This window comes from Ammospiza nelsoni, chromosome 3 (assembly GCF_027579445.1).
Source record: "Ammospiza nelsoni isolate bAmmNel1 chromosome 3, bAmmNel1.pri, whole genome shotgun sequence".
In the NCBI taxonomy this organism is placed as follows: domain Eukaryota; kingdom Metazoa; phylum Chordata; class Aves; order Passeriformes; family Passerellidae; genus Ammospiza; species Ammospiza nelsoni.
In genome coordinates, this window is record NC_080635.1 from 62,806,950 (window position 1) to 62,829,015 (window position 22,066).

Consider the following 22,066-nt stretch of genomic DNA (forward strand, 5'->3'; position numbering starts at 1 on the left):
GCCTGGAGTTCAAATTAAGTCACATTGTGTACTTGCTTGGAATTTTTAAATCCAGGTAATTAAGAGGGCTTCAAAGTGCCTTTTTATGCATGTCTTTTTAGTGTTAATTTAGAAATAAAAGACATTACTTTTCCAAGACAAGAAAAATTTTCTAAAGCAAACAAAGTTTTACTGCTGCAAAAATTACTTATTAACCATCCTACAGGAATAAAAAATGGTAAGTAGGTGTAGTAAGAAATCCTGCTGGTTTTGTCTATTCACTTGAGGTTATTTGGGTATGTAACTGCAAAGCCATCTCATTAATCTAGCCTGGGTATGATGTACATGCCAGACAATTCTCAGAACAGGAGGCATGTGCAGCTACACTGGTGGATCTCTGCCACCATCAGAGAGAGGTGATTTCTGCTTCTTGCTGCTATTGCCACTTTCGTGGAACATCCCCTTCAGCAGCACTCACACACAGGCTTCACACCTTCCAGACACACACAGATACAGATGTGGGCAATATACAGCCCCACTATCCATTGCCAATACCCAGCCCATTCTGGAATTGGAAAAAACCCATTCATTGACTGGAAAAGTCATTGCTACATATGGAAGGCTCAACTAGACTGAGCAAGAAGTGATTTATTAGCCCCATATTTAAATTTAATCATCATAATCTAGGAAAGAAATGTTGTCATCCTTTTCAACAGGGTTACGCTGGATTCCTCTGACAACAATTTTAGCAACATACCTGCCTGCAGAGAAACTCCTATGGTGACTTCTGAAAGTACAGAGACTGGCATCCTGAACTCTGGCATAATTTCTTTTGTCATAGATTATCCAGCAATTGTCATTATTTATTGCTGGTCATATTATTCCTGCACTCCCCGTGGATCCTACAAACAACATATGGTTTTTTTAGGCACCAGTGGTTCAGCTGACATTAACTGAAGTCAGATGAAATTAAGTTTATTGTTAAAAGTATCCAGAATACTCTCTGGGCTTTTTCTGAAATTTAGTGCCACAGCTAGAAAGGCAGGTCAGCTCTTGATATTTCAGAAAACCTCAGAAATAAATTCTGCAGAGCTTTCTGCAAGTCTTCTTAGTTTTGAAGACAATGGAAACTTGAATGCTTGATATTTTTGAGCAAATGGAGACAGGTCAGCTCAGTGAAACCTTTCCAAGTAAGTTAAATGCCTTCAAAAACATTCAGGCAAAGTCAGGGTAGGAGACAGACCACAGTCCCATCCTCAGTCTGTAGGACTGGGGCCCACATCCCATGGGGCAGGAGCATGTGCCCCACCAGTAAAAGAAGGGAAGGAGCCAAGCTCTCATAGCCTGCCTTTGGTAAATCTCCTCTTGTCTCAGACACATCTGTTACGTTTTGATCACAACCTCTATCTGCCTCTGCCATGTTTCTGTATTTTCCAGCAGCCCAGCTAAAAGTAACCAAGCCATATGAAAATGCTTCCCAGCCCTTACACAGTGGAAAGGCAGGAAAAGCGCAACAGTGGTTTTTTATTGTCCATGTTACTCCTATGGCTGCTATCATCCAACCCCTTCACAAGCCTCTTTCTGCTCTGGCCCATGCCCCTGACTGCACCCAGAAGGCTCTGGAGGGTCTCCAGGATGGCTTTCAGCAGTGCCCACAGCTCAGCAGGGCTCAGCATTGCTCATTTCTGACTCACTTTGACCTGAGTGTCCTCCTGCCCTTTCTGGACTGTGACCCCAGCTTCATGTGTTGTCCCATGATGATTGCTTACGATGGATGGAGGCAGGTGAAGGAAGTCCAGAGACCAGAGGAAAGAAAACAGATGAAAAAGCCTTCTCTTTTATCTATTTCAGTAAAAATTTTAACTGCCAAATGCATCTTCTCTTTCCTGAAGTGATAATCCTGTCCTCCTTCCTGTATGACCTGGCTGTAACCCTGGGAGGAGGAAGTAATTTATTTCTAGCCTTGTTGTTTTAAATGTGTCTCAGCTGTCATCTGAGGCCACCTGAGATCATGTTTTTCACCTGCCTGCCTGCTCATTGGTCTCCAGTCACCCGGCAAGAGGAGCCAGGGATGGGGCAGCCATGGCGGTGGCCCCGCACGAAGGGCTGACATGGGAGCGAGGCTTATTTGTTTCACACCATTTCCCCAGTGCCCATGCTGACAGACAGACAGACAGACAGCCTCCCACCAGTCCTCATGGGGCACTGAGCATCCCCAGCTGGGGGAGTGCCAGTGCTCTGTAGCTCCTACCTGTTGCCTTAGAAACAAAGAAACATGGACCTGTGCTCCTTCTTCCTTTCTTTTTCTTTCTTCTTCCCCTTCCTTTTGCTACTCAGCTAGTGCACTGTGTGCCAAGTCTCAAGGTGGGAGCGAAGAATGAGGAGAAAAGAGAAAAGAAAGGAGAGAAAAGAGTGAGTATTTAAAGTCCAGGAAACATATTTTGAGACTAAATATGAAAGCAAGACACACTGGGGCAGCTACTGAGCTCATCTCTGCCTGCTGCCCTTGTGTGGCGTGTGGCAGGAGGTCACGCTGCCACACTGAGAGCAGTTGTAGGAACCAGCTGTGACATCTGGCTTCCATTGAGGAATCTGAACACTGGAACCAGACAATGTTTGTTTTCTCTTGCTTGAGCACGAATCAAAGTTTTAATTAAAGAAATCTCAGAGATGCTTTCAGCAAGACTGCCCAGGGTCAGTGTGCGGAGGGTGCTTTTTCAGGGATATGAGCTGGTCGTGGTCCAATCCACTCCCTGAGGTGATGGGTGTGTTTTGGGGTGAGGGAGGAGTTGCAGAGCCTAAAGCAGCAGGGATCAGTAGCACTCAGAAAGACCCTTTCATTGTCTTTGTGTTACATGGAGGCCCAGACTCCAAGGAACAACCATTGCCTCCTCTGTGCCTCTCCTTTTCCCAGCAGCTATTCCCATGGCTGATCAGCCTCACTGCACTTCTCTTTGCAAAATCATTCAATCCTTCCTGTGGTTCTTCGTTCCTTTAAAGCCAGTCTTAGGACCTCCTCTCCCCATTCCCAACAAAGCCCACCAGAGCGATGGCCTCTGACACTGCTGGCTGCAGCTCTGTTGCTGCTTTGCTACTACTGTAATTTATTAGTTCTCCAGCTTTTGTATTAGGCAATAAATTTTTTTTCAAATAATTTTTTTCAGACTGTTTGTAACTCTTTAGGATAATTTCTGAAATAGAACAACCCTATTCCCACTTCTGAGTAGTCAGTACCAGCATAATAAAATATTTCAAACACATCAGATCTCTAGGAACCCCTAAAACTGGTTTCCAATCCCCATTAAAATTGCAGCAGCAGTTCATCTCTCCAGGGTTACACTGGTTTGGAAAAACACCTGGCACACATCCTATTCCTTCAGTGCAAAGCACACCCTGTACAGCTGCAGTTTAGGCAACACATCTGAGAGCTGCAGTCAATCTGTAGCAACAACTGAGAAACAGGGAGCCGAAGCAGAGGAGGAGTAGGTTCGTGGGATCCCTTTCTACAAAGAATGGTATTAAAGGACATTAGTCTGTTGGATATAGCTGAGACTTCTAGATTGGCTGCTGGCTCACAGCCACCCATGTGCCCTATAAATCTATTTTTTGTTTTTATGTGTAAATGATGTAATGCCCACAAACTTCCTCAGCCAGGGTTCATTATTGAATTTCTCAGGTGGCTGAAGTCATAGGCTTTGTGGCGTCTATGGCCACCCACAATGTGTTCTCACTGCCCAGAAATGAACTTCCTCTTAGACCTTGGATTCTAATTGGTATCTGCAGAATTAAAAGTCCACTGACTACTTCATGTCATGAGAACATTTTGGAAAGCATCTCTGGAATGATAAAACCATTTTGATCCCAAAATAATGTGTGTGCTTAAACTAAGACCTTTTCTGATAGAAAGAAGACAAAGCCAAGTTTTAATATGATACCATGTTAAGATAAACCCTGCTTTCATGAGCAAATATCTACTTGGAAAATAAAATTCAACAAGCAAGAAGAAGTCCTTGCTTCACCAAATCTAATATTCCAGATGGTCAGAATTTTATCCCAGATTTTCTTTACTAAATGGGAGTGCATTTAGTATTTAGCATTTACTAGCATTTACTTGTAGACGTTAGCGTTTACTAACGTCACTGGGCTCCTAAATAATTTCTGGGTGTGGTTATCATCAGTGGAGTAATGAGGCTTTATCTGTGTCCTTTGCCTTACCTATTGGTAATAAAGATATCTCATGCTTTCTTTTAATACTGCTCAATTCACATCCTTGGTGTTGTTTTACTTAAATATTTATAAATCCATGAAAAACAGTTTCCTGGGCACAGAGACTTCCCTACACGGGTCCAGTTGGGCCTGAGGAATTAATCTTCTCCACAATACTGCCTAGTGTCATGGTACTAAATCCTGTGGTTTTCTGATAATATCTGCAATTAGTCACTTTTTGTGAAACTGAAATACTGTGCCTTATTAGCAGTTAAAATAAATTGAAGGGAGTGGTGTAGAGGACAAATTATTACTGTATAAACACTGATCAGCATTCTCTATACTGTGTAAATCCTTAAAGTCTGGAAGGATAATCTTCACAAATTACAGGTATTTTCATTAACCTAGAATCAAGCATTAAAAAAAATAGATGGGTGTGGTCCAAAACACAGCAAAATCTATAAAAATTAACTGCATCTCAAAGATATAACTTCTTCACTGCTAGAGTTGGGATTCTTACTGAAGAATGCAAGGGAAACCCATGGAGCAGATCGGACTGAGTGCATTCCTGTGGCATGTGCAGGCCAGCCAGGGAATCAGGCCCAGCCAGGGTGGATCTGTAAAAGTCAGGTCCTGCTTGACCAGCCTGATCTCCTTCTATGACAAAGTGGCCCAGTTAGCTGATGCAGGAAAGGTTGGCTTGTATCAGAAATCTTGTGGCCAGAAGGACCAGGGCCATGACCATTCCCATGTTCCTCAGTCTTGGTGAGGGAACATTTTGAATCCTGCGCTCAGTTTTCAACACTTTGTTGATAGAGGGACATTTAGGCACTGAAGTGAGCCCAGAGAAGGGCAATGAAGTTGGTGAAGGGTCTGGAGCACAAGTCCTGTGAGGAGTGGCTGAAGGAGCTGGAGTTGTTTAGCCTGGAGAAAAGGGGAGTCAGGGAGACCTTATCCCTCCCTACAGCTACCCGAAAGGAGGCTGTAGCCAGCTGGGAGTCTGTCTCTTCTCCCAGGTAATGAGCAATACAAGCAGAAATGGCCTCAAGTTGCACCAGGGAAGGTTTGTATTGGATATTGGGAGAAATTGCTCCATCAAAGGAGTTGTCAATCGGAACAGGCTGCCCAGGGAGCTGCAGGAGTCACCATCCCAGGAGGATTTTAAAAGATGTGTAGATGTGGCACGTAGGGACATGATTTAGTGGTGCACTTGGCAGTGCTGGCTTAGGGGTTGGACTCGATCTTAGAGGTCTTTTACAACCTATACAGTTCTATGATTCTATGACGCATTCTTCAACAGCAGTAGAGTCATATACAAGAATCTTCAGATAGTGGTTATTTAACTTAAGCTTATGCACATCATAAATATTAAAAGAAGAAGAAACAAACCATTTTCTCACAGAAGAAAATCTGATTGACTCTTTAATTTACAAGGTTCTGAGTGACTAAAACATATTTTTTATTTTCTTCAAGAATTTCAGTAAAAAAGCTAGCAACTTTGAGAAAAATGGATGTTCAGGCTGTAGACAATAAAAGCGGCTCCTGTCTTTTCTCAGGGTGGAAATGCTCAAAGAACGTTTTTGGACAGAATATTTCCAGCAAAGAGCCTCAAACCAACCTTTTATTTTTCCTCTGTTGAATATAAAACAGAAATTAAAAGTAGCAGTGAGAAAAAATAAACTCCTAAGGAAACTTTTTGTCCTCAGCAGCACCTTTTCACTCAGAATTTTAGCTATGGAAGAAGAGGAAAGATCAAAGGTTTATTTGGCATTTGAAAGCAGATGAAATTATTTGCTCCCAAATGTATTTTTATTCAGTCTTTTCTACACTGGATGGCTATTTTCCAGAGTTTCATCACTGTAAACCTGTTCCAAATATTACAAAAACCATTTCCACAGAGGGCATGAACAGGGACTTTGAAGAGAGACACGTGCTCTGCAGGAGGGCAGGTACCTAGGGAGGTCATCCCTGTGCCCAGCCCCCAGATACAAGGGCAACACCTGGCCAGTTGGAAAAGTCACCTCACCCCGGAGACCTGCAGCTGGCATCCAGAAAGCTGCACTGTGATGACAGCCAGGCTCAAACCCTCCCCTGCACACACACAAGGTCTGCTGCTTCCCAGGTCTTGAGATGTTAGCCTGGGCCCCAAGGGTTGCATTGTGCCGGCCAAATCCTCAACAGCCAAGTATCGCAGGCCGCTGCCGGGCACCCTGCATTCCCATGAGAAACTGGCAAAGTCGGATGGACTGCGTCACTGCAGCCTGCAAAGCGGAGGCCTGGTTTAAAAATACTGCCTGCTGCCGATTTCCCAGGCCATATATAGTTCACACATCTCAGGGCAGCAGGAAGGAGCTGCAAAGACACACAGAGACACAGAGAAGGAAGAAAGCAATGAGAGACGACTGCCAGTGTGCAAAAAAACAGGTTAAAAATAGCCTGGGTTGCCACAGCTCCCTCCTATCCCAGGAGTGTGTGGGCCACTGGTCCTCCCTGGCCTCTCTGGCTTGTCTCTCAGCTGCCTATTTTCTGCCAGGAGGAAGGGGCAGGAAGGAAATTTTTGGTTCCTGTAGCAGAAGAGAAAATGACAGCCCTGCTTGTTTTGACACCAGGCAGGCTCCCCTGGGCTTGCACAGACACCTGGCCGGTGCTGTAAGATCCCCTCCCCGAGGGGCAGGCTGAGGGCATGTGGAGAGCACAGGCTTGGAATGCCTCTCTCACTACTTCAGCAGCAGCAGGCAAAACCCCACGGGTGCCATGCTGCTGAGATGAGGTGCCAGCAGAGAAACACAGCCTGCACTTTGATAGGGGCTTTGAAACAAGTCTCACCTTCCCCCACCATCCTTTGCACATTGAGTCCTGTTACAGAGTCAAAGCTAAGCTGGACAAGCCTACTCTGGTAAATAAATAAAAAGCCAAAAACCACTTGTTCTGTCCCATTGCCTCTTCTCCCCCAAAGCCATTGCAAAGGGAAAGCAGCCATGTGCCAAATGGAATTACCCATCTGCAGAGATTTTGCCCATCACTTCTCCTGGCCCAATCCCTTAAAAGGAAGGCAAGAATAAGAGGGTGTGTGCCATCCAGGCCAGGATCTGTGGCCCTAGACTCATGGACTCTCATTACTTAAGATTTCCAGTAGCCAGGTGAGCACTGTGGTGTGTGTGGGAAGAAAGATATGTTGGTATGTCTCCAGAGGCCAGGCAATTCCTCATGGGGCCAGCTTTAATTAGAGGATTAGAGTGTCTTTCTTTTATTCCTGGTCATTTGCATCTTGTAGATCTGGCTGCCTCAGCTGCAAACAACTTCTGTCAACTCCTAGATGCTGACACGAGGCACTGAGAGGGGTCCAAGCCAGAAGTCCAGATTCCAAACATCCCTGAACTTTGGTGAAGTTCAAATCAGAACACACATCTTTAGTGAGAAGAGGAAAGCTGTAACATGATCCTAGCCCTGGGCAATAGAGGTAACACTCCAGTGTGGTCTGAAGGTGACTTCCAGAATATGTGGTGTGGAACAGAGCAGAGGAGAGGCAAAAGCAAGAAGAAATTTTTCATATGTTAAAAAAAAACAAAGTTCTAAGGGGGAGCTAGGTGTCTATTTTCTGTGGGAGGGTGAGGAAGGTTGCTGACAGAGTAAAGGGGGTTAAGAGAGGTGGATGAACTCTGAATGGAATAAGGAGTGATACCAAAGAGCTCTGTAGGCTGTCAGAGAGGTGTCAGTGAAGGAGCAGAAAGACCAAGAATGTCAGCATTCAGGGAGAAGCCCAGCATAGTACATCTGCATACCTGAAATCTTGAGACTACAGATGCATTCAGGCTCATACACATCTCTGCAGTGCTCTCTGCCTGCCTTTCATGTGGATAAAAATCCTCCTAACACTTCACCTCCTGTTATCATTATATTGCAAGAGTTCTATTGTCATTACATCACAAGGGTTCCATATTGCGAGAGTTTTGTACCTCCTTGATGTTTCTTGTAGGCAGCTCCTCTAGGCCCTGACTCTTCCCTGTCCTTACAGTCAGCCAGTGAAATGACTCAAGTTCCCCTCAACCAACCAATCCCCTCTTTTATAACACTCTGCTGATTGGCTACAGCTGTGGCCTGTTAAAGTCAGGCCTGTTCCCAATCTCTAATAATTGGCTCAGCTGCAATTCCTTAATGGGGTAAGATTAGTTACTATACTCCCTTTATTTTCTTATATTTTATCTCCCTACAACCTCCAGCTCTGTTTGCAGGGGCAGAATGCCTTCAGTGAGAAGGGCAGGGCTGGGCACTGCTTGTGCCCTTGTGGGAGACTGTGAGCAGCATCAGCCACTCTGCATGCTGCCAGCAGCATCCATACCAGCATTTCCAGGTTGCAGGGCAGTGTGGACCTTTCCCTCTGGACCTGCATTCTGCTCCTCCAGCTCTCCATGGGCTTGTGCACTTGGGCTTGTAAGTTTAGCACTTGGGCTTGCAAGAATCAAAGTTGGGCACTAACTACACAAGGGTGCAGAAGCAGAGATGCATTTTTCACTCCACGTCCAAATATGGACTCTGATCCTTATTCCCAGAAAGGCTCCCTGGATGGCCACAGAGAGCAGCAAGCAGCCTAACTGGGTTCCCCTGATTCCATATCAGTGTGCTGGCTGTGATTAGATACAGCAGTCTCTGTGCATCAGAGGAACAAGTTTGTACCTGAATTTAGAGGGCACTGGTCTGCAGGATTGGGAAGCCACCCCCATCAGGTTACACAGGGTTAAGGTCTAAGGTCAGAGCAGTGCACAGCCTAAGGCAAAAGCAGCTCAGGCCTTGCTTGCAGGAAGGTGGGATGACAACCCCAAATGTGACCATGGATGGGGTGTGCATGCAAGGGTGACTGTGCATGCCTTGCCTCTCCCATGGGCCTGAGGAACAAACTCCTTGTCAATATCTAACCTCCCTTCAGCCAGCTGATGGTGGCTGGTTAGATGGCTTCTGTGCCGTGCTGTGACACTGGCCATAAAGAGTAAAGGGTTGCTTTCTGACTCTCACTTCCTCAGTTAATGAATGGCACCACTAATTACCTGACAGTAACATGGAGCTATTCTTGGCCATAGGTAGATCTTACTGAGGTCATACTGGTTGTGGGTAATGTAATTTATTACCCCTGTGAAACACTTTGGGATACAGAGTGAGAAGGCCACTTGGAAAGTGCCAAAGCAATAATCCAAGTCAGAATTTTCCCAGCAAGGTAATATGTTCCATACTTGCTCTGCCTCTGAGAAATAATGCATCAAAGTTGCATTGGCTCTGGTGGAACACTGTAAAGATTTCCAAACACGTTGGTGGAAACAGAGGACTGCTGTGCTCAGGAGGTGGGTCCCACTTTGGAGCAAAGGAAGTGCAAGGCATTTTGTTTTTCTTAAAGCAACTCTGAGGACAAAAATCCCACATGGTGGAAAGGCAGCTGTCTGCCAAAGGGAAGTGCTGTGCTTTGGGCAGGCGGGCAGCACAGCACGGGGTCACGCCATCTGGCCCCTGTTAGGGCTGGAGCTGTACTCTAGCTGAACTCTACCAAATTAGCTGTACATGATGCTGCATTCCCTCCTTTCTCAGAGGATCAAAGTAGCTGGATCCAGTCCCAGCTTTCTGCAGATAAGCAGGTCACAGGACTAGTTTGCACCTCTATGCTGCTTGTAATACACCGTGTTACAGATTCCTCTGGATTTCCTAGTTTGTGCCCATATACACTACATACTACTGGTCACATTTTTTTCCCTTTAGTCCTGAGCTAATCTAGGGACCTGGGATAATTCTAGAGCCTCTTCCCAGTACAGCTCTCTGCCAGTGCTCCATCTGATTATTATTATTAACTACTGCCACTGTTCTTGCCCAAAAGTTTTTTATGTTTTCTTGTTTTACCTAAAATATTAATTCTTTCTTTCAAAAGGCTTCTCCCACCAGGACAGCAGCGTGAGGGGAGGCACAGCAGCTCAGCAGCCTGGCTTGGATTAAACCCTTGCTGAATGGTGGAGTCAGAAAGGGAGAAAGACAAGACTATCTGGTTTGGTAAGCCATGAGGCATCCCTCATGCCTAAGAAAAATGCATGCAAAGAGGGGGGAAGGGAGAGATAGCAGTAATTGGAAATCCATTTCACTTGTATAAAAGTGCTAATTAGTTGTTTATCTGCAGCCACACTGCTGGATTCACAAAGGCACACACAAGTTACAGCGATTAATTACTAGCAGGGTCTAGAAGATTGTCTCCATAATTTAAATTTGTTATCAAGCAGCAGCCATGGGTGATTCAAAAGCAAACAGCAGAACACACATATATATATATATATATATATTTCTTCTTTAAAAAGATAATGTGGTTTTGTTTCATAGGACTGGATGATAAATTTATTGTCATTTTAACCATTATTGTTGTTTTAGCAACAGATACTTGTCCAATATGCAAGTGGTACCTTTGGAGCAAGTAATTTTTTTTAACCTCTGTAGCTTATCTGTCAGTAGAAGGAGACACAGGTTAAAACCATGCAATAATTTATGTCAAATTTGAAAAGAGTTTTGGATGAAGAAATACAAATAAATGAAGAAAAAATATTTTCAGAAATATTTATTTAAATTTTGAATAATAGTTTGTGACCTGGCATTCCTACTTTAATTTAAGAAATGAAAACAAATGACTGATTTTTCCAGATTACTTTGTTGATTTGAAGATAAGTTTTTTTTGCTGTTCTCACACTCAGTATAACAAGCAATTGATAGCACATGCTTGCATTGTCCATCCTCCCCTGAACATAAAAAGGTTTTAAGGACTGAATGAGGGAGAAATTTAAACAGAGGCATCCTATGAGCAAAGAAAAATACATGAAAATGCATTGGATAAAGAATTTACCTATTTACCAAAATACTTTGGATAAAACATTTAAATATTTTATTTCAGTTGTCAAAAATACATTATGATAATAGAACAGCACTGGATTAAACTCACACAACTCCAGTGGGATTGGAAGAATCCCAAAGATTTTGGCATGGGATCATTTTTTTCAACATGTTTTTGAGAAGATTTGATCCTGGAGCAGTAAATATAATTCCCTAAATAAAAGCCCTTTTCATAATTATTTCAGTAGGCTATTTTTGACACGTTTGCTTATTTGCAAATGATTTCCAAGGAGCGCAAGGTAAAAGTGACACAATTGTATTTTCTTGTTGTAAAAAGTTCAAGTCATGAAAATATTTAGTATTAAAAATTACCCGTGACCTCTTCAGCAGAATATTTTTTGTCTAGAAAGCTGTTTAAGAGAAGCATAGAGTGTTGTCCAGCCTGCATCTCAGCTGTGTTCCTCACAGGCAGTGCGACTGTGGCATTTTCTGTGCTCTGCTGAGCGGCCACAGAACACCTGCAAACAAGATTTTGGAGGCACCACTTCCAACCGCTCATTAAAAGTCCCATTTCCATGTTTTGTAGGTCACAAAAGATCTCCTTTTTCTTTTCCCCCCCAGGGATACTGCAGCCAAGAAGCAAACAGAAAGTTTTACTGAAATGTTTAAAAGCAGAAAAGAGCAAAAAAACCCCCAGCAGAATAAAGTTCAAGCCGACACCACCAAACTGTGTTTGGTACAGTACAGCCTGTTGCTCACAGCTGCCTTCAGAGGTGAACAAAACATTTTGCTGGATCCAAGGACTCCCTGCTCAGGAATGGGCTCCCCGCAGGGATGATGCACAGCGCCTCGCTGCTCGCCACTGAAATGGGGGATCGGGTGGCAGCTGCTCACTGTTGGCCTCCCCTTTTAATGTGCGTGTGGTAAGTCACAAATTCAAAGCAAAAAGTTGCATGAAATGGAGCTGGAACTTTATATCGAAATCTGTAATTGAGCATCTTGGCCATCAGCCACAAAATGTCTGATTAATCTGTCTAAAAAAAAAATAGCTCATATGTCAAAAATGAGAAGTTAAAATCCAAGACCAGCCCTTAATTACCAAGCAATGACCACAAAAACCCTCACAAATCCCAAATTCAATTACCTGAAATATTATTACTTGATAGTACTTTAGTCTTCTAATTTGGACATTAAAACATTCCTTAGTAAGAACAGGGAAGGGCGAGACCAACACTTTTTCCTCTGCCAACAAACTGAGTCTTGCAGCTTTTGTTGAGCAAAACACTTTTTTATTTCAGATTAATATCTACTTAGACTACTTAACCTTCTAACATAGCTGCCAGGAGCTAAGTTATGAGGGAACAGGAAATTGAAAAAAAATGAAAAGAAAAAGAATTGAAGAAAAAACTGAAATAAAAAAGAAATCAAACAAATGTTCATTTATGGAAAATAAGCTTTGTGGCTTTGTGAGAAAGGAAGAATTTCTCTTTCACCTTTCTGCACATGCTTCTTATTATTTTAAAAATTTTTATACCAAAATGTCCACCAGAGAAAGTCAAGTAACAGTGATGAACAATGAACACATTCCAGTGTTAAAAAAATAAAATTCCAAAACATTTATGAAATCGGGTATTTCAGGGGGATTTAATCCCTTTCAAAAAAAAAAAAAAAAAAAAAGCTTACCATTAGTAGAATCATGATCCATATCAGGAAAGATTAAATGAACAAATGCTGAGGAAAAAGTTGTTAATAAATTAACAGAGCCAAATTTCAGTCAGCCAAGTAGAAGAGTCCCCTTTCTACCAGTTAGTTTAGACAGCCAGTTCTCTCCAGCTCAAAAGCCATCTGCACATCTTTAGGTTGTCATACTTGGTTTGATTAAAATGCTCACACAGAAAAAGAAAATACAGAATTTTGAGAGATCAAGAATCTTACTGACAAGCTGCATAAAAATCGAACATTAAAAAAAAAAACAAACAAAAAGAGCAGCCAGACAAAACAAAGAGGTCAACAGATAAAAGTTTTATTGGGGTAGCTTTTGTTGTGAATCATGAATTGCTCAGTTTATAAGTTTACAAGTTTACCAGTTTACAAAGGGCAGCCAGATACCTTATCCAAGGCCACCACAAATTTTGCCCTAACAATTTTATAATGCACTTCTTTTGGGTCACTAATTTGAATGACCCACTGAAGAATCAAAAAGCAGGGAGTATTTTTCACATGGAATCATCATTCCAGCATCACTGTCATCCTCCTAATGTCACTGCACCGACCTGTCAGTGCACTGGAACACTTTTGCACAGCAGCTTGTCAGGGTGCCTTGCACAGGGGTATTGCAACTTCCAGAGGTCTTGAAATGCTTTCTTCAGCCTTCATATGTGAGCTGTGGTACTTTCACACTCAGAGAGCTCTCTGGCAGGGATCTCGCTCCTCTGCTTGTGAAAACATTAAGTAATTTTACTCTTAGCAAAACAATTAAAAACTAAATACTCAATTCTCACTGAGCAGATGCACAACTCCACCTGTGAAGTCATGTATTAATGATCTCTGTCAATGCATTTGGCCAAAAAGCCAAGCTGAGATATCCCCTTCATTTAAAAAGTGTGTTTTCTGTTTAGATATGTCCACACAACCCACAAACCAATTAAAAATTTTCATTTAAACAAAATATATTCAAGATCAAGTGTCCAAATGAAGTCTTGCTCCAAAAACAAAAACAACAGCAACAACAAACCAAAAACCAAAATCAAAACCAAAACCAAAAACAGAACAAAAAATAAATGTTCTAGATATTTGACCCATCTAAAGAAACATGATTTAAAAGGCAGGTAAGTTAAAATCAATGTTTTTCAGCAGAGAAGAAATTCAGGTTGATATTGCTGTATTAGATTTCATATGAAAACCACAGGATATGAAAAGCTGTGGTACCTCAGAAGATGATTTGTAATACTGAAAAATCTGTGGGAATCTCAATGGCATATGGCTGCAGGCTTTAGCTTTAAAAATTTTTGGGGACTTATGATCCACTTTCAAAGAAACAGTAAAGTTGTGGGTGTAAAGAATCACTTAATAAAATCCTTGAGTAAATTTTTACATATAGCTAAAGATTGTGGAGTCAGCAAAGCAAAACCTGGAAATGTTAACATCTTTTTAGTTTTCATGTTAGTGTGTCCTTTTTTATTTTCACTTAAACAGCTGCTGATGAGAAGTTCCTCTCCTTTTAAGGCTGGCACAAAGGATGATATTTTATCACTGAAGAAGACAAATAGAGGTTGCAGAGTCTTCCTCCCTGGAGATAGTCAAAAGCTGTATGGACATGGTCCTGGATCCCCTGTCCTTGCTGACCCGGCTTGGGCAGGGTGGTTGGACCAGATGATCTGCAGAGGTCCCTTCCAACCTCAACCATTCTGTCATTCTGTGATCTTCACTAAAAAGAATGATTTGTGATGTTGCAAGAATGCGCTACTAATCACTTACAACTGAATACTTGAATATGATGTAAAATAAAAAAAGGAAGCGAAGTATTTTTAACAAGGAAAAAACTCTCAAAGATAATTGCAATTGTTTATATAATATTTACTTATTAAATTTTGATTTCCTAGAAAATGTCTTTCAGCTGAATGCCTGAATGTACTTTAAATGTTGTAAGACTAAAGAAAATATTCTGTTGCCTGAGTTCTCTGAGTCTTTATTTGATGATGAGCAGACAAAACAAAGGTGGTAGCTTACGTCTTTAAACATTGCATTTAATTGATGGTTCATCATGGCATACATGATCTTACATCTAATTGGTAACAAAACTGCCATTGCCCACCCCTACTCTGCTCTGTGTGTTTGACGAGAAAGAACTCAACAACACAAGGATGTAAACTTAGATTTAGAAAGTTTCTATCTCAATCATCAGTGGGGCCTTTCCTTTTCCCTGGCTAGTGAATCTGTGTAAGATCCCAAATCACAGCATTTGTTTCTCAGTGCATGCCCTTTTTTGTGCTTTCTCAGGAATGCTCACTCACTCCTGGCTCCTCTAATTACATTTCATTCTTGGTACTGGCAAAGAGTGTAAAATAGGGACAAGTGGCTGGACTTCAAATGTGTGATCATTCTTACTAAATTTACTGTACATGGTGTATATTCTATCACTCTGTTTCTTCCTTCCCCTGGCCAGAAGAAACTCTCCAAAAGCCCCAGAGTGATTCCCCACAGCTTGCATGCAATGGAAACCAGTCACCCTCACACTGGTGGTTGAGCAAAGGCACAGTCATTCCCAGCAAACTGTGCCTGTAAGAAAAAGGGTTGCTGAAACAAATTTGAGGTGTGACAAAAGTCACATCTGTTAAGTAATGTTGGATGGTTGTAAACAAAAGGTTAACTTGTCCTACCTCTTGGAGACGGTAGTATTATACCCAACACCCCCTTCATAGTGCCCCATAGTTTGCAACTGCATTTGGTAAAAGCTTACCTTCCACAGCCTGAATGTGGAAGAGATTTGCTTTTCTATAATTTTCTATCTATTATGGGATCAGACAGTAGCAACCACCTGCTGTAACTATGATGTGAAATGAGGAATGTGCCAAGATTCACCGCTCACTGTCTAAATGCAGCTAGGAAATACATGTCCTACAGGAATAAATTTGCTTTTCAATTAAAAAGTATAGCATACGGCTTGCTTAGGGATAGAGGAAAATCAACATAGCAGGAAATCCCCATGCTGACACACTCAGGTTGGTGACCTAATCAGGAAAGGAAATGACTTACAACAGCCCTACAAGCAGGGGTCAGCAGCCTCTGTGAAGCCACAGCCAGTGGTGTTCAAGGCTTGGGCTCAGTTCTCATGGTGACATTCAGTCACATCTATAGCACCTTCTCAGACTGCCACTTGGTTAGAAATAATAGAGCCAGAGATCAAATTAGATTAAAAAGGCTACAGTGGAAGCCAAGAAAGGTTGGCTTCCTCCTTCCTGCTAAACTACTGGTGTCAAGCTGCTTTATTCCCTCATGGGTTTCTGTTCTTCCCAAGAGATCATGCACTCTTATTTGTTTTTGTAGATCTCTCATGCATTGCCTTCTACAAGTGCTTCACGATCCACTGATCCACCTTCTGATTACAGCTGTGCTTTGCCACAAAAGAAACTGCTGGTAATTCCCAGGAGAGCTTGTGGGGCAAAGACACAACTACAGGTGGGCAGCATTGCATACACAGATGATTTTGGGACAGTGGGTCTGAGTGGTGGGATGCAAGTATTCCCTTCAGCCATATGTGGGGTGGAGGGTAAAGACATAAACACTTCAGCCTCATCACAGGGTGCTCTGTCCCAGCACGTATCTGTGTTAGTGGGGAACCAGGAGCTGAGAAATACTGCAATGATCTCTGGCAAGCCATTGCTGTGCCCCATGGGGATGCTAGCTCCTCCTTAGGGTAGGGCAGGATGCCAGAGTCTCAGCGAAACCATATGAAGGTCTTTTCCAACCTAAATGATTCTATGATTCTATATGGACACTGTAACACACAAATTGAGGCCTATGAGAGAGGAAGAAAGTCTGGCATGGCTTCTCCGTGGTCCATGTCTTTCACAGGCTGGTTCAGAGGCAAATTTAAGGAGTGGTATCAGGCAATATGAAAACCCTCAGCTTTTCTGCTGTCAGAGATCATTAGGATTTTACCTACATGCCTTCTTGCAGCAATAGAATCTCAGCAGCATAGTGCCTCAATACACAATATCAGCCCCAAAACTGCTGAGGGCTGGGTGCCCCCTGGGCCACCCAACCCCCTCACAGCTACATCAAAGCTGTGAGCTCTCCCCAGAACTTATTTGTGAGTTTTCTTTAGAGTCTGCCCAGCTGAAAAGTACAGTGGCATTAAATTGTATACGCAATTTATTTTTTTTTAAACAAACAAAGCCTCCAAGCCTGACAGGCAAGGGCAGGGATGGGATTAGGCAAACATCCTATACAGACGGTTCCCCTTTCTGCCTGTCAGCTTGTAAGTGCTTTCTCTTCTGGAACTATACAATACTAACTGAGCCGGAAACAGCTATTTAAAAAGCGATTATAGTGTGACATTTTTGTTGGACCTAACATCCAGCCATGTGCAGCTTAAATGTCAGCAAAGCTATTTACTACAGGGACAGACAGGCCCTAGCATGCCTAAATCTACCCAGCGTCTTAAAAGTGGTTGCTGTCTCCACTCAGTGCACATGAATGACACCGAAGGCAAGATGTGAAGTGTAGCGCTCCGTAAGCTGCGATGATTGACTAATGTGCTGGGTGGCACAATGCATTCAGCAAGAGGCTCACAGGGAGGAAGGCAGAATAATGGATAATTAAAGTCAAGCTCAGGTTAGAAGGCAGAGGCCCATGCAAGAGGTTCCCTTGGATCAGCAAGAGCATGCCTATGGCTGGTGTGTTTTGTTCAGGGGTGTCTGAAGGGCTCAAATATTTGGATGAAAGCAGCAAAGCAGAGTTTTTTTACTAGTGTAGGTGCTGTATGTGTCTCATGAGAGAGGAGGGAGTGCCACCCGCAGCTGTGGCCAGGGATCCCTTGGAGCCCCTGCAGCGGAGCACGGTGGCCTCAGGTTGTTCTCCCTGCTCCCCCTCCCTCTCTCCCTGCGAGGCTGGCAGGGCACAAATGCGGCCGCCCAGCCGCGGCTGCCAGCCAGGGTGACCGAGGGGAAGGGAGGCTCCAGAGCCCTGTCACCCGCCGTCAAAATAATGGCCGAGCAGTGTGCGAGGGGGGCAGGAAGCTGAGGCAGCTAACCGCGGGCAGCCGTCCCTGTGTGAGGGCCCACAGGAGCGCAGCGGCTCCAGGCTGCAAACACACACACAGCCACAGGGGATGGACGGAGCTGGGCAGTGCCAGGAGCCCTCTCTGGGACACAATGCACTGTGTGCAATGCATGGAGGTATAAGTACCTTCATAGGCCCTTAATGGGACCAGAGGCATATATTTGCACAGGTTTCCAGCCCGATCTGCTTCTCAGAGCCTAAAATAACAAACAAATCAGTGTGCCTTTATTTTGAGAAAACGGTGCTCACAGTAATAAGGGAGGGTGGGGGCACCCAAAAGGAAGCAAAGTTGTGATAAAACTTCCATTTTGTTCTTTCTTGCATGTCAGGGGGAAAAAAAGTACATTATAATTCACAGTGCCTTTCAGGGTTTATTTTTCTTTACATTGTTACATGCCTGATCACATCTGATTTTGGAAGCTAAGCAGGGTCTGACTTGGCTGACATTTGGGAGATGGCTGAAAAGCAAGAGTCTGAGCAGGATCTGTGTGCTCATTATATGAATGTGCAATGCTTAAAAGCATGACTGCAGGAATAACAAGGACATTCACAGCTTTTCTGTATCTGAAATACCAATTTTCTTCATCTCTAGCAACTGAAATAACTCTAGGACAGAAAATAATATAATAAATATTAAACAAGCATTTTTTAAAATAATAAAAATACACTGCTTGTGAATACTGGTTAGTACTTCAGAAAAAGCACAGAAAAATCCTTTGAGCAAACTGATCATCAGATCATTAGAGACAGGAAATAAATTCTTTGGTTTCTGTCTGCATGCTGTTTACTAAGTGCTGTTTACTACAGTGGCACGTTGTGGCAGGTGATTGTTAAAATCCCTTCAAAACTCATTTAAGTACAATTAAGTGAAAACAGTATAAGCTTTTTAACAGAAAAGATATCAGAAGTAGCAGAGGATTTTTTTTTTACGTGAAATTTATTCTTGCTGTTGGTGTTTCCTGTGACAAAAGGCTTAATTATATCATAGAATGGTTCTCTCATTTTTGCTTTACCTTAGAAAATTTCAGATGACCAAGGCTGATCTGTTACAATTTCACAGGCTCACAAGAAAGAGATATAATTTTAAGGAAAGCTTCTTTGTTTAAACGTGTTCCTTAGTCAAAACAAATTCAGTTTTAAAAACAATAAAAACTGTAACTAGAACTCCCTCTCTTGCTGTCTTACCAAATGTCATCAGCAGGTACCTCTCAGATTCTGAGGAGGCTCTTTGGGCCAAGGTGAGCTTCTTTTTTTTTTTTTTTTTTTTGTTGCCTTCTACCCCAGCAAAATTAACAAGGCAAAACCAACAGGGAATATGCAATAAAGAAAACGAACATCAAACAGATATTTGAGTATCTATCTTCCACCTTTAAACAAGAAAGAAATATGATATGGCAAAGCGAGGCAAGATTCACATGCCGTGAGCCTCTCCCACATAGTGCCCAAGATGCCCTCATTCAGTTTTCCAGTCCTTCTTTGTTATAGCAAAATGTGAGGGATTTTTAAATCCTGATTTGGATGCATCCCCCCAGAGCAGAGACAAATCAACACTTACTGAAGCAAGGCAAGTTGTTTTCAGTTTAGCAGGTTTTTTTCTAAGCCATGCTTATGGTGTCATTTAAAGTTTGAATGCTTCCATTCTGTGAGAAGACCAGTGGCTTTTCAATAGCAAAAGATCAAATGATGTTAATCAGGCAGTGTGACCTAATCCTCTAATTCAGCTGCCTTTTTACATTAAAAAATGTTCTGCTCATGTAAGATTGATTTGCTCTTAAATTGACTTTTTATTCCCCAAAATGTGCCTGTCTAAAGTTCTACTCTTGGCCCTGTAGATCCATTACACATATAAGATAAAACAACTTTTTCTTAATTGTGAAGGTTTAGATAGGCTAATCCTAAGGGTTCTGATAGAAAATCTCTTGCTAATCACAGAAAGCCCAAGATGTTATTCAACAGCAGCAAGAACATTTTTCTTTTGGGTAGTGATGCCACTGGTTAGCTACACTGAACAGGGACAGTTATTGCTGACTACTGGACTCCTACCATAAGTGTATGTTCTCCTCAGCCTTCTGATATGGAGAGGAATGCTTTACAAGGGCATGTAGTGATGGGACAAGATGGAATAGCTTTAACCTGAAAGAATTAAGTTTATGTTAGATATTAGGAAGAAATGCTCTCCTGTGAGTGTGGTGAGACATGGAAACACGGTGCCCAGAGAAGCTGGGGATGTTCCATCCCTGAAAATGTTCCAGGCCAGGTTGGATGGGACTTTGAGCAAACTGCTAAAATGGAAGGAGTCCCCACCCATGGCAATGGGGGTGGAAGTAGATGATCTTTAAGGTATTTTCCAACCCAAAGCATTCTGTGATTCTGTGCAGTCTCAGCAGGAGATGTCCAGCCCTTGGCACAGATATCAGTGCACGGCGCCTCTCTCAGGTGCCTCTCACCAGCTTTGACAGCCCACACAAGGGAGAGTGGGGCTCCCTGGGCACAAGGACACACAGTACAGCATTGTGAGGTGCATGGCAGAGTGAAGGGAGCCACAAGGCACACATGTGCTCTCACTCTTGAGGTTTGCACTTCTGTACCTTTAAAGAAGACTTCTTGCAACAGATTTTCACAAGCTAACTATACAGTTGCTAAGATTGCCTCAGACAAAGGAAGATATTATAGTCTGGAGAACTAAAATGACCATTTATAGTGTCTGGCAGGTGCTCATCAATTGTGTGGCTATTAGGAAGGGCATCAAGGCTGCTATTCCTTCCTGATGGATCTGTGATACACAATCATTTTGCCCTGTCCACTGAACTACACAACATTTTCTTTTCTTTTTTTTTTTTCCCTCCCAGATGGTACTGAATGAATCCCATCAATTAATTACTTTTCCTGAAGATATTTTGCCAATACAAGGTTTACTGTGACCATGCTGGCAGAACACATAAGGGTTTTCAAAACCCAGTGCGTTATCATTGGTGCTGCATTATATAAACCCCAAACTGATTATGATCCACCATAGGAGTAATTACCGGGTCTCCTCCCAGCCACCTGGCATTTGGGGAGATGATTTTCACATTACTGCACCAAGTGTGCAAAGCAACTCCTCTCCCCCAGAGCTATTTCTTAAAGAAATGGAAGCACAATTTCAGTCTGGCATTGGGTAGCAGCAACTGCGGTTGAAGCGGAAATCTGTGGGCAGAGAGCGCCACCTCCAGCTTATAAATCATAATTACTCTGCGGTAACCAGCTTATTCGGGATTTCTTTTTTGAAATTGCCATCTGTTCTGGCAAAAGATGGAGAAGAAAACCAGCTGAGACTGATGAAAGATTGAGACTTAAGCCTTAGCACTACCTTAATATCCTGTAGGGAGACTTTGCTAATCCTTGCTGAAGTTTCTGAATTACGTAAAAAAGCTGCTTAAAATTGCATGGAGCTGATTTGTTTCTGTTTTCAGGCTACTTACTGAAGAGTAAAATCCTGACAGAGCTAATAGTTGTACTATGCCAGGGTCCTCCAGCCTACTGAGAGTCCATCCATTTAACACTACACGAGATGCATTTGATAGGTACTTGGAAAAGCACATAAACTATATATATAAGTACTGTCAAAGAACGACTGGGTGGAAAACCAGTGTCAATAAGCAATTTGCAAAACCAGCACATAGAGTGCATGCAGAGGAATTATGTACATATAAATGCTACAAATTTGACAAATATTACAAAAATTACACTGAGGCCAATGCCTGTGAGTCCAGCCTCGTGATCATCGCTCAGGTGTTCATTCTAAAGGAGGTCCAAAGAGGACATTGTGAAACAAATTACTCACATAGAAGGCAGACAGCCCGGACAAAGCATGAAATTCTTATTATGGATGGTTTCAAGAGCTGTCAAGACAAATCTGCAACAGGTGTGTGATTCATTTCTACCAGAAAAGCTGTACTGCGACACCCAAGGCATCTATGATTGTGTACACAGGTGTAAAGGGGATAACTTTCCTGACCCTTATTGTTTTTTATTGTGGGAAAACAGCCTTGAAATGGTCACTAAAATGTTGTCTGGGCTTTATTATTAATTTAGGCGTTTAAATATTTACACAAACGAAAGTAAAATACTCTGCCATCTGTTGATAGCTGGCAAAACTGCAGATGTTCTTTCCTGAAACAGACTGTATCATCACCACGTTCAAACCACTATCCGCTATTTCAGCTGAAAAGATAAAAGTATTAAAGAAATGCGATGTATTTTGAAAATC